Here is an 11,289-nt window from a genome sequence, read left to right on the forward strand (position 1 = left end):
TAAATAAATAAATAATATATATATGAATGGACGTTTGGTTTCCGTTTGAGTGAAGATTCTGGGCTTGTTGATCTTTACCCTTATTCACTATCATTTATCATTATTTGATTACCCTTATTTACTGATGGGCAGCGCAACGTTTCACAGCCAATAATTTGAATTCCGGGATACCACTGGGGACATGGGACAGCCCATCAAAATACCACATGGGACATGAGACATCAAAATACCACTTGGGACATGGGACAGCCCATCAAAACACCACTTGGGACATGGGACAGCCCATCAAAATACCACAAAATACCACTTGGGACATGGGACAGCCCATCAAAACACCACTTGGGACATGGGACAGCCCATCAAAACACCACTTGGGACATGGGACAGCCCATCAAAATACCACAAAATACCACTTGGGACATGGGACAGCCCATCAAAATACCACTTGGGACATGGGACAGCACATCAAAATACCATGGGACATGGGACAGCACATCAAAATACCACAAAATACCACTTGGGACATGGGACAGCCCATCAAAATACCACTTGGGACATGGGACAGCCCATCAAAATACCATGGGACATGGGACAGCCCATCAAAATACCACTTGGGACATGGGACAGCACATCAAAATACCATGGGACATGGGACAGCCCATCAAAATACCACTTGGGACACTAGTGGGACAGCACATCAAAATACCATGGGACATGGGACAGCACATCAAAATACCACCCGGAGACCCCATATGGTTTTCATGTGGTAAGCCCATCTGAGATGGGATTTTGATGGGCTGCCCATCACAATATGGGATTGCCCACTGGGACCCCAGCAGAAACCCATGTGGATCCCACTTGGAAACCCCATTGCGAATCTTAGTGGGGCCCGCCTGTGTTAGCCCAAGTCGGGCCCATCTGGTTAACTATGTGGGACCCATGTGGTGCCGATTTGGCTCTGCTGTCTGGGAAACACACACACAGAGCGTTTTGCCACTCTACTAAATTAAGCACAGATAATTCATGTTACACATTTGTAATATATAAAATAAAGAAGTAAAATGATCAGTTATGTGTCAATTAACTGCTCATTGCATTTTTTGAATATTTTCCTTTCGTTTTTATTTGCGTGCTGTACGCCATGGGTATACAGACAGCATGCTTAGTTTCTATGAAGGAAAGACTCCACGCCGTTCGTTGTGGGTGTACAGACACCCATGTTTAGTTTCTATGAAGGAAAGACTCCTCGCCGTTCGTTGTGGGTGTACAGACACCCATGTTTAGTTTCTATGAAGGAAAGACTCCACGCCGTACGTTGTGGGTGTACAGACACCCATGTTTAGTTTCTATGAAGGAAAGACTCCTCGCCGTTCGTTGTGGGTGTACAGACACCCATGGTTTCTATGAAGGAAAGACTCCTCGCCGTTCGTTGTGGGTGTACAGACACCCATGTTTAGTTTCTATGAAGGAAAGACTCCTCGCCGTACGTTCTGGGTGTACAGACACCCATGGTTTCTATGAAGGAAAGACTCCTCGCCGTACGTTGTGGGTGTACAGACACCCATGTTTAGTTTCTATGAAGGAAAGACTCCTCGCCGTACGTTGTGGGTGTACACTGACACCCATGCTTAATTTCTATGAAGGAACTGAGACTCCTTGCCGTTAGTTGTGGGTGTCAGTACAAACACCCATGGTTTCTATGAAGGAAAGACTCCTCGCCGTTCGTCGTGGGTGTACAGACACCCATGCTTAATTTCTATGAAGGAAAGGACTCCTCGCCGTACGTTGTGGGTGTACATACACCCATGGTTAGTTTCTGTGATGGAAAGACTCCTCGCCGTTCGCCGTGGGTGCACAGCAACCCATGGTCTATGTGAATGAACAAACCTCTTCCCGTACGTCGCGGGTGCGCAGCAACCCATGGTTTCTGTGTGAGAGGACAATACTTTGGTCTCTAATATGCAACAGGAATGTCGGCCTTACCGACTGTGCTGAACTGAGTGGAGGGGCTAGGTTATCTCCCTTCGACCACTTGGCTTGAACCTCTGAGCTATCGGGGACCCAAGTTGAATAATAAATCTTGGAATGTCCAGAACTAATTAATGAGGGGTTGTAAGCGTCCTTTGTAAAATTTCCCGCCATTAGAAGTGTAGGAATATCTTTCTTTATTCTTGTATACCAACCTGACTTGGCCTAGTTAGTAACTTTTTTTTTTTAAGGTAAGAAAATTTTATGTTTATTATTTTGTGAAAAATAGTATTGTTTGGACTGAATCTGAGGGTACTACAGTGTGTTGAGGAAGGATGAAAATAGTACCTTGGGCATCTTCTTAGAGCTCTGGGTCACTTTGGCTCCAACCACTGGAGAGACATCACAGAGCAACCAGGTGCTTTGTGGAAGGGGAGAGACTTGGTGACTTAGGTTCACCAGCAGAATGTGTGTGTGAGGCTCACAGGCAGCGGGCGCGATCGCCTGTGGGAAACTGACATCTTAGTCCTGGGTTTTTTGGGTTTTTTGTGGTGTGTGTGTGTGTGTGTGTGTGTGTGTGTGTGTGTGTGTGTGTGTGTGTGCTAATTTTTGGTATGAAATTGAAAAAAGAGTTGAATGGAGAATTGGACGTGTGTGTGGTACGAGTGTACATGGGTGCATGACACAACAACCCGGCCTCGTAGTCCCCCCAAATCTGTATAGAACTAATCCGTTGCCGTACGTCGTGGGTGTACAGCAACCCAGGGTTTCTTTGAAGAAACAAGTCCTCAGTGGTGTACGTTGTGGGTGTACCCACGTCCGGGTAGCCCACATCAGCTGTCCGTTTTAAGCAAACGTGCATGTCCAGTTTCCAATCACATGCATCAGTGCATTTCAAGTACTCAACGAGGCGCGTTTGACTGACCAAGTGCATGGATGTGAGAGCTACGCGTAAATGGGCTTTTCCATTTTAATATATTAAAAAACAAAAAAAACAACAACTGAACAACAAAACCCCCTGCACTTTTAGTCGGGCCGGCGTGACTGCCGCAGAAAACCCCCAGCCAGAGCCTGAGGCCATTCCTGAGATACGTGCAAATCCGCCGACGGGAGAGAAAATGGGGGATCGGAGAGGGAAGGGGTGGGGGGGTGGGGGGGGGGGGGGTGAAACTTAGGTATGATGTCGCCTGGACACCGTGGTGTTGCAACACTACTGCCGATGTATTTGTCGCCCCGGCGCCGGCGACTGAAAATAATGAAAGGTCTGAGTCCGTTTCGGTCTCATCTGCTCAGTACGTGTAGTGGCAGCTCTCTTGTGCCAAACTGAGAGTCAATTCGAAGTCGTTTTGACTGATTAAATCTAGCACGCTTTGAATTAAAAACAACAAACAGAGCCGGCAAACGTTTTACATTATATGAACAACGAACAAACTGATCACTGAAACAAATAATGATCCACTTCCGCCCTTTGGAACGTACCGATATGTTCTCATGGCCAGGCAAGACACACACACACACTGATATACGTGTGTACATAGACATCCCCACCCCACACAGAGACAGCCGGACAGGCACACACACACACACGCACACACACACACACACACACTGACACACGCCTCCCGTGCATATAATACACGCACTCGCATACACTGTGACGCTGACGGATGTCAGTGCACACACACATACACACAAACGCACAATCTCTGTCCTTGTCTAGCCACACTTTGTGTCATGAACGAAACCTGCAACATTTGACCAATGATCTGTGTGTCAGTGTGTGTGTGTCAGTCAGTGTAGTATGTCAGTGACGAAATTACGTCAGCTGATGATACAGTGATACATTTCGTGGCTGCAGCTTGTATAGATGTTATTTAGAACAGGGATCCGATAGAGGAAGTACAAAAGATGAATCTCCATTTCGAACAGAAAATGTTGGGTTTTTTTGTTGTTTTGTTTTGTATCAGATTTTAGGCTTACAGGAAATACTGTTTTTCTTTTGTGTGTTTATGTGCCCCCCCCCCCCCCCCCCCCCCCCCCCCCCCCAATCCTACACACACACACACACACACACAAACGCACGCCCGTCCATTCTATATGCCGACAGAAAGGATCGTAAACCGAAGTGCCGACACAAGTGTGAGTGATTCTTTCTAGCCCTTCCCCTTCTTTCCCCCTTCCCCTCCTCCCTTATCTCATGATGCGATAACAGACACGAGCACGGCGTGTTCACTGAATCGAGTCACCGTTCAACTGAGATACCAGTCCCCTTATTATTTCTCTTGACGGAGATGTCGGCATTCTTGGCTTCTTCTTTTTTCTTTTTCTTTTTTCTTTTTTTTTTCTTTTCCATATGCGGCTTTCCTTTGTTTCGTACATATAGGAATAAGAATAGAATTTCTCTATCAACAATATTTAGATCAATGGATTTCAGACAAATAATATCTAGTTCTCAAAAAAGACTTTTCCAACTAGACAGAAATAGCCGGTACCAATCAGTTCTGATGTTGTTTTTTTTACAAGAAAAACAATTCATTCAAAATTGTATTTGAATCAGTTCTTTTATCTAGTACAATAAATATCCATTTTTTAAATGAGTTAAGTTCCAGAGTAAAACCGCAGACTTGGAACAGGATATGATGCACAACAGACAAAAAATGGCCCGATCTCGGGGGCACCAAATCCGGACGGCGGGCAAGAAGCATTTTCATACCAACTCTCCCCCCCCCCCTCCCCCCTCACATAAACAACGTGTGCCGCGCAAGGCTTGTAAAGGGTGGATCAGTCGTGATTTTTCCTATCTCCCAGGTCAACATATGTGCAGACCTGCCAGTGCCTGAACCCCCTTTGTGTGCATACGCAAGCAGATCAAAATACGCACGTTAAAGATCCTGTCACGTGTAATCCATATCAGCGTTCGGTGGGTTATGGAAACAAGAACATACCCCGGGCCACATTATAAGTCCGTGGGTGGGCGTTTGGCCCCGACTGGGCTTCTTTGGGATTCTAGACAGAAAAACAAAACAAACCCATTCACTCAGTAAAAGGGATCAAGACATGTATAAGCGTATGCGGTATACATGCATGGCAAGCAGATCGACTGATCTGACTTTCTGTGAATAAACTTGATAATTATTGCATTGTTTTGCGTATGAACATTAAGACCCGATATAATCGTATGCACTGAAAATTTGCTTGAATTGAACAAACGTTCCTGCTGTAAGGTGGAGATTGAACATTATCCAGGCAAATCACGAACCTTTATACGTCCGTGGACCAATTAAAATCTGTTCATTCGCCAACTGAATCCAGTATATAGCACTACAACTGCGACTGTTATGGACTGGATGTAGAAAAATCTTCAGGTTGATCAACGGTGCAGAGGTCCAGCTAGGACAGTATCTGAATGTATGTGCATGTATGTATGATGTGTGTTTGCAAACATAACTGAGTGAAAATAATATATTAAAACACCGTGACCGTGACGGTGTCAGTATTACCCGGCAGTTTTTTTCTGGCCTTTTTTCCTCATCCTCCTCCAAATTTTTAATTTGATTTGAATAACTAGGTAACTTGAAATCACAAAAATATGTTTGGCATAAAAACGGTTAAGGGCCACCGTAATGCCATTATGAGGGATATGTTCTATTGAAAAAAAAGCAAAAAACCACACACACACACACACACACACACTGGAACGCTCGCGCACGCACGCACGCACGCACACACACACACACAGACACACACACTCTCTCTCTCTCTATATATATATATATGTATATACATACATATATACACTGAATAAAGTTAATCCTCAGTAAAACGCGAAAAGGTCCATGTATGGGCACTGCAATAAATGGACATAGTTATTAAGGCAAAGTTCAGTGATGTGACACATTCGTTACAGGCGCCGAAGCTTTAATTGCACACTACCGGTAGTGGAGGGTACTTTTTCACTTGGCGCAGGCTTCTAATTGTGTCTTTTCTGCAGGATCATCATTTCAATATCTATGAAGCCAGTTGTGTCAAGAACCTCTGTGCTTTTAAATGCTACCCAGTTCTCCCAACAGGTACCAAAGTAGACAGCATTCAGGAACTGCTCAGGCTGAGTGTACTATCTGTACAACGGTCCATATAAGCCTCGTAGCAACACAGTGAGCTGGGCAGTGAAAATAGCAGCTTTGTAGATCTAATGCTTAAATTGTAGTTGGGATCGTTGTGGTGCTAATGTACCCAGACACACAACTGACTTCAGACGTCCGACGTACCGGCGGTTTCAGTGGTTGGCCTTGCCGTATCTGTCTGGAAGAGATGCCGGGTGTTTTCCGGCAGTCAAGTCCCCAGTTTGTCGGGGAACCGTCTGGTGACGGTGTCGCAATCATTTGGATCAATAATCGACTGACTGCTATATATACTGAGACTCTGAGGACGTCGGCCGGTCTAAGTTCAGCTGCGGAAATTGTAGGCTTACCTTTGGAAGGTCACGGCGATGAGCCAAAATCACGGTCATCCATGGGCTACTTCAAACAGCTCTGTCATGCTGAATTAAAATGAGGTCCCATAGCTTTTTACGGCCATTGTGTCGATCTAGGGCTCGCCGGGTATTCAGGAAGCCGGGCGGGACCGAATCTGACATCTCCATCGGCCAGCGCCGTTTCAACTTTCATCAAGTTCCCCAACCAAAGTCACTGGTCAAGTTCCCATGCATTCATACCTAGCCTAAGTGCCGTGGACGGATGGAGTGATGAAAATCAGAGTAAAGTGCCTTTTCCAAAGGCAACACCATGCCAAAACAGGACCTCGAATCCTGATCACTGGTGAAGACCGGATCAGAAGTCCAACGCCTTACCGATACTACCACGGCGCCGTCTTGTCATGATGACCTAGCTGGGTGTCATTATTTTCTGATGATAATATATTGCATCGGAGCCACCACAAAAGAGAGCAGCCATTCAAACATTTTGATATCTCAAAGGACGGTCTATTCACCCTGCAATCTGTTAAAACGCGCCTGTCAACATTCTTGAGCGCTTGCATGATGACACAACTGAAATGTGCATGGTGAAGGAGAGACACACACCCAAGTTAGGCTAACCGTTACAGGAAATGTCACGAATACATATTGGAATGGATTTCCAATGATTTCATCCATATAACTGTAACACCAGTTAACTATCGTTTGAATGTCTAGGAACGAAAGAATTATCTTCACTCGTAATTAAAAGTGGATTTATATGATATAAAACAACTGAATCAACAAAATCTAAGCACTTGAGTTCCCGACCTTTGGAAATTTACGACAGCGTTTTAACTGTGGAGTGTGGCCTTAGAGTGCCGGGGATCAGAAAGTAGAACTGGCCGTGATAAAGCACACACACGCACACAAAAATTCAAGCAGGGCTTTGTTTATAATGTGGGTGTGGGATGGTGAAAAGCGGACAGTGGCTGATGAAATCTAGTGGCGCTTAGCACTGTTTCAGTTTTCCTTCATATCGCTGCCAAAATATTACAGCCAAGTCATCCAGACATCGCTCCCACTCGCCGTTTTTCTCAAAGGTGGGTGGGTCATTTGTTGCTCTCGAAATAATCGTCCGGCATATGTCAAAGCGCTGTGTTCATGGAATGCTGGTTCACTGTATGTGTGTGTGTGTGTGTGTGTGTGTGTGTGTGTGAAAGAGGTGTGTGTGTGTGTGTGTGTGTGAAAGAGGTGTGTGTGTGTGTGTGTGTGTGTGTGTGTCTGTTTCTGTGTGTGTGAGAAAGAGAGAGAGAGAGAGAGAGAGAGAGAGCCATCGATACTGCTGTGTGAAAATTACCAATAACCCCACTCTCATCGTAGCTCATAAACAAACAAAGAAACAAATAAAGAAACAAAGAAACAAAAAAAACCCAAAAAAACAAAAACAAAACAAAAACAAAAGAAAACAAAAAACAGATCGAGATATTAGATGACAGAAGTATACTTCTTTTGTTCTTACCATGATTTTTAATTTCAGCTGTTTGTTCAGTGTTATAATTCATTGTTGCTAATTTTCTGACACAAACAATTTTGAGCACACCTGTTGAGCCACTGAGCCACTACAAGTGCAACAAGCTGCATTGATGGGTCATTTTGACACCAAAACACATCCCTCCTCCCATCCCTCCTCCCATCCCTCCTCATCCAGGGCTTTGCAGTCTCCAACTGCACACACTCTCTGTCATTGGGAAATTTCATAACATGTCACTGGCATTGACCATTGGGTCATGATGACCTGTCATGGTTGTGGCCCCATGAGATTTTTTTTTTTTTATTGAGTTGCATCAAGAAGAGATCGCATTATTGCATCCCACCACTGACTGGTTTTGTTGATTCATCCCCCCTCCAATAAGATTCCTCCTGCTGGACAATTGATTCATAGATGAATGGGCTACAAGGTGCATTGAATCTGTTTATCTTATACAACCTGTACAATTATAATAGTGTTTGCAGTCCTGAACCATTTGAGTGCATACACTGAATCAACTGATACAGTGTGTGATGTTACTTTTTTTTCTCTCTTTTTAATTTTTATTATATTGATATATATATATATATATATATATATATATATATATATGTATATGTGTGTGTATATATATATATATATATATATATATATATATATATAAAATATTTGTAGAGTGACCGAATAACAATTGCCAGAAAGAAAGAAGAAGAAGAAAAAAAAAGAAACAGAAAAAAGAGTCCTGATCAGGTGTGTGGGTGGTGGTGCGAGACACAACATTTGAGGTCTGTGTTTGATGGGATCAGTTAGTATTTCTAGTAACCTGTATAGTCATTTACCAGGATAGGGGGTCAGTTAGTATTCCTAGTAACCTATATAGTCATTTACCAGGATACAGATATTAGATGATTTATGATAAGGGTTTAAAAGTACACCTGCACCCACTTTAGATGATTTATGATTTGGTTCAAAAAGTACACCTGCACCCGCTAAGTTGGTGTCGTTGGGGCACAGCTTTAGTTCAGTTCTTATAATGTATGTTTAGGTTTTAGGTTCTGATCCCACTTATTTTTACGGCTGTTGCATTGCCATGATTCAGTGTTTATCCTTCACCTCACTTGTACCTGTCAGGTCAAATTTAAGTGTAATTCAGTCATAGAATGGGGTCTTAAAGAGTGTGCTGTCTATTCCTGTACACAAGCATTAGCATGCACACATGTTATGGATATAAACATTCACATGTGCACTGACAAACACACACAGTGACTGGACATTTGTTATAGTTGTTACAGTTGTTTGATGTTAGCGTTTCCTTCTATATTGGGCCTATGTCTCCCGTTTTAATGCTTTATTTTTTCCAATGCTCTGTATCTTCCCCCCCCCCCCACCCCCCCCCCACACACACACATGTGCACACACACATACACACACACCATTTTTCACCCTCTGCCCAATACCGTTCCCTCCACCACGCCCCGCCCTCCACCCTCCCGCACCCCCCCCACCCCCACCCCCCTTTTTTTTTTCTTCCGTCTAATATCACTTAAAGTGGAAGACGTTAAACTGAAGACTACTACTACTACTACACACACACACACACACACACGTGTGCACTGATGTATGACACACACACAGTTCTAAACACAGACACAGACAAACACACACACACACACACACACACACACACAATGCACTCAAACAAACATACACCTTGGCCATATGTGAAGAAACAGTGTGCATGGTGTGCAGCTTATGCATGATAGTTTTTGGTGATCAATTCAAATGGTATCCAGTGTGTGTTTGTGTTGTGTGTGTGTGTGTGTGTGTGTGTGTGTGTGAGTGCATGTGTGTGTATGTGTGTGTGTGTGTTTTCTGTGAGTTTTATTCATGTTTTTCTTTCTCCGTTTCAGTGGTATGTTATTTGTTTATAATATAACTATTTGTGAATTTATTTGGTATTTTACGATGGGTAATGTAAGGCACTCCACAAATTACTTAATTAGGCTCATTTTTGTCACACACACACACACACATACACACATACATACACACACACACACACACTCACTCACGTACATGCTGCATTTTCTGAGTTAACACACACATACAATGCACACTGTTTTTTTTTGTACTTGTTGATTCAAGCCAGTTCATGGTGTTGGGTTCAGTTCACATGTTGCAGCACATCTGATCAGGCAGTGTGTGTGTGTGTGTGCGTGTGTGCGTGTGTGTGTGTTGGTGACTGACATGCAAATTGACTGTGCATCAGAGCCTGTCAGAGTGAAGTTGGAGAGTGGTGATGACACTTGTCTGTCAATACAGTGTCTGTGATGATCCGGGTAACCAGTTTGGATCCTGCTCTCACCATTTCTTCCAAGTTTGACTGGAAAATTAAAATGAGAATCTAGTTATTACTATGAGGGTCAGACCATAAATAGAGGTCTCGTGTGCAGGATGCACTTTGGCACACAGGAAAAGAACCCATGGCAACAAAAATGTTGTCCTCTGGCAAAATAATTTTCAAGTGTATCAGAATCTGGAAAGACTGTTTACAAAACCAAAATTGAATTTAGATGGGCATACATGTATCAGCAGTAAATTACTGATTGAAACAATCATTTACCATTTCCCTACCTCCAGGGAAGAAACTGCTGAATATGAAAGGTCTTCATGATAATTATGTGATCAGTTTCACTTCATAGCAGAGGGTTCATATTTTGAAGTATGTTGAAAATCTCTCCATTTCACTTTTCCTTTAGTCTGGATGACTGTTGGGGCACCACAGATATCCTGTCAACTAGCTTCCTCCATCCTTCTCTGTTTTCTGCTTCCCAAAGGGCCGTGCTCAGCCACATAACTGTCTGTTCTGGGGTGTTGTCTTCCCTAAGGGCCTGGCTCAGATTCAGACCTGCCTGTTCTGGGGTGTTGTCTTCCCTAAGGGCCTGGCTCAGATTCAGACCTGCCTGTTCTGGGGTGTTGTCTTCCCTAAGGGCCTGGCTCAGATTCAGACCTGCCTGTTCTGGGGTGTTGTCTTCCCTAAGAGCCTGGCTCAGATTCAGACCTGCCTGTTCTGGGGTGTTGTCTTCCCATCTATTTTTCTGTCTGCCTCTCCTTATCCCTCCTTGTACAGCATCCTGCAGGATCGTCTTTGCAAGTCCCGTTGATCTTGTGATGTGCCCATACTGCCTCAGTTAAAAATACACCTGAAAATACACTCTTCATAGGAGGGTATCCACATGCTGGACTTAGTTGAAAATACACAACTGGATTTTTGTGGAAAACACACAACAGATATATATATATATATATATATATATATATATATATATATATAGAG

The 11,289-nt window shown here is 43.6% G+C and overlaps 1 protein-coding gene across 1 annotated transcript in view; it reads left to right on the top strand.

Moving 5' to 3' along the window:
- The first annotated feature begins 7,297 nt into the window (after positions 1-7,297).
- Positions 7,298-11,289, top strand: part of LOC143275645 (ATP-binding cassette sub-family C member 5-like) — a 101,285-nt gene continuing 97,293 nt past the window's right edge. The window contains exon 1 of the mRNA XM_076579897.1: positions 7,298-7,524. The gene's annotated coding sequence lies outside the window, so the exon portion shown is untranslated. The remainder of the gene's footprint in view (positions 7,525-11,289) is intronic.

The sequence above is a fragment of the Babylonia areolata genome, chromosome 30 (genome assembly GCF_041734735.1).
Source record: "Babylonia areolata isolate BAREFJ2019XMU chromosome 30, ASM4173473v1, whole genome shotgun sequence".
Classification (NCBI taxonomy): Eukaryota; Metazoa; Mollusca; class Gastropoda; order Neogastropoda; family Buccinidae; genus Babylonia; species Babylonia areolata.